This window comes from Arachis hypogaea, chromosome 17 (genome assembly GCF_003086295.3).
Source record: "Arachis hypogaea cultivar Tifrunner chromosome 17, arahy.Tifrunner.gnm2.J5K5, whole genome shotgun sequence".
Classification (NCBI taxonomy): domain Eukaryota; kingdom Viridiplantae; phylum Streptophyta; class Magnoliopsida; order Fabales; family Fabaceae; genus Arachis; species Arachis hypogaea.
Genome location: NC_092052.1, coordinates 40,106,931 through 40,109,466, shown reverse-complemented (window position 1 = coordinate 40,109,466; position 2,536 = coordinate 40,106,931). Strand labels below are relative to the sequence as shown.

Below are 2,536 nucleotides of genomic sequence, written 5' to 3'. Positions count from 1 at the left end.
CTGAGTTACATACTAAAGCTTGGCTGGCTATTAAGCCATGCCTAACCCTCAGATTGGAGCTTTAGAATAAGAATACAAGATTCCTGGAATTCATATTAAAAATTTTGGAATCCTTATTTTTCTTTTTTTTACACTGATTTTCGAAAAATATAAAATAAAAATACAAAAAAAATTAGAAAATCATAAAAATCAAAAATATTTTGTGTTTCTTGTTTGAGTCTTGAGTCAATTTTTAAGTTTGGTGTCAATTGCATTTTTTCTAAAATTTTTATGCATTTTTTCGAAAATTGCATTCATGCATTGCATTCATCATGATCTTCAAGTTGTTCTTGATAAAACCTTCTTGATTGATCTTCATATTATATTGTTTTGTGTTGTATGGTGTTTTTCATATGCATTCTTGAATTCTTAGTGTCTAAGCATTAAAGATTTCTAAGTTTGGTGTCTTGCATGTTTTCTTTGCATCAAAAATTTTTCAAAAATAAGTTCTTGGTGTTCATCTTGATCTTCAAAGTGTTCTTGGTGTTCATCTTGACATTCATAGTGTTCTTGCATTCATCACATGTTTTGATCTAAAATTTCCATGCATTGAGCATTTTCATTGTTTTTCTCTCTCATAAAAAAAAATTCAAAAAATCAAAAAATATCTTTCCCTTTTTCACTCTTAAAATTTCGAAAATTAGATTTGACTTTTTCAAAAATTTTTAAAATCTAGTTGTTTTTATGAGTCAAATCAAATTTTCAATTTAAAAATCTTATCTTTTTCAAAATCTTTTTCAAAAATCAAATCTTTTTCATTTTTTTTCGAAAATTATAAAAATATTTTTCAAAAATCTTTTTCTTACTTTTATCTCATAATTTTCGAAAATATCCTCAAACAATTAATGTTTTGATTCAAAAATTTCAAGTTTGTTACTTACTTGTTAAGAAAGATTCAAACTTTAAGTTCTAGAATCATATCTTGTGATTTCTTGTGAATCAAGTCATTAATTGTGATTTTAAAATTCAAATCTTTTTCAAAACTAATTTCAATCATATCTTTTCAAAAATATCTTTTTATCTTATCTTTTTCAAAATTTGATTTTAAAATATCCTTTCTAACTTCTTATCTTCTTATCTTTTCAAAATTGATTTTCAAATTTGTTTCAACTAACTAACTAACTTTTTGTTTGTTTCTTATCTTTTTCAAAACTACCTAACTAACTCTCTCTCTCTCTAATTTTCGAAAATATCTTCCCTCTTTTTCAAAATTTATTTTTAATTAACTAATTATTTTAATTTTTTATTTTAATTTTCAAAAATTACTAACCTTTTTTAAAAATAATTTTCGAAAATCACTAACCAATTTTTCAAAAATTATTTTCGAAAATCCTCTCACCTCTCATCTTCTTCTATTTACTTATTCATCTACTAACACTTCATCTCACCAAAAATCCGAACCCTCTCTCTCTGAGTTCAGATTTCCTATTTTTTTTTCTTCTACTCACACAGGGACCTCTATACTGTGGTAAAAAGGATCCCTATTATTATTGTTTTTCTGTCCCTCTTTTTCATATGAGCAGGAGCAAGGACAAGAATATTCTTGTTGAAGCAGATCCAGAACCTGAAAGGACTCTGAAGAGGAAACTAAGAGAAGCTAAATTACAATAATCCAGTAAGCACCTTTCAGAAATTTTCGAACAGGAAGAGGAGATGGCAGCCGAAAATAATAATAATACAAGGAGGATGCTTGGTGACTTTACTGCACCTAATTCCAATTTACATGGAAGAAGCATCTCCATCCCTACCATTGGAGCAAACAATTTTGAGCTGAAACCTCAATTAGTTTCTCTGATGCAGCAAAACTGCAAGTTTCATGGACTGCCATCTGAAGATCCTTTTCAGTTCTTAACTGAATTCTTGTAGATCTGTGATACTGTTAAGACTAATGGAGTAGATCCTGAAGTCTACAGGCTCATGCTTTTCCCTTTTGTTGTAAGAGACAGAGCTAGAATATGCTTGGACTCTCAACCTAAGGATAGCCTGAACTCTTGGGATAAGCTGGTCAAGGCTTTCTTAGCCAAGTTCTTTCCTCCTCAAAAGCTGAGTAAGCTTAGAGTGGATGTTCAAACCTTCAGACAGAAAGAAGGTGAATCCCTCTATAAAGCTTGGGAGAGATACAAAGAACTGACCAAAAAGTGTCCTTCTGACATGCTTTCAGAATGGACCATCCTGGATATATTCTATGATGGTCTATCTGAATTGGCTAAGATGTCATTGGATACTTCTGCAGGTGAATCCATTCACCTAAAGAAAACGCCTGCAGAAGCTCAAGAACTCATTGACATGGTTGCCAATAACCAGTTCATGTACACTTCTGAGAGGAATCCTGTGAGTAATGGGACGCTTATGAAGAAGGGAGTTCTTGAAATTGATACTCTGAATGCTATATTGGCTCAGAACAAAATATTGACTCAGCAAGTCAATATGATTTCTCAGAGTCTGAATGGAATGCAAGATGCATCCAACAGCACTCAAGAGGCAGTTTCTGAAGAAG

At 30.8% G+C, this 2,536-nt stretch overlaps 1 non-coding gene across 1 annotated transcript; it reads right to left on the bottom strand.

Moving 5' to 3' along the window:
* Positions 1-2,088: 2,088 nt before the first annotated feature.
* On the bottom strand, positions 2,089-2,196 carry LOC112767691 (small nucleolar RNA R71). Its single transcript, XR_003185133.1, has one exon. It is a non-coding gene; the product is annotated as a small nucleolar RNA R71 (small nucleolar RNA).
* Between the last annotated feature and the right edge of the window lie 340 nt (positions 2,197-2,536).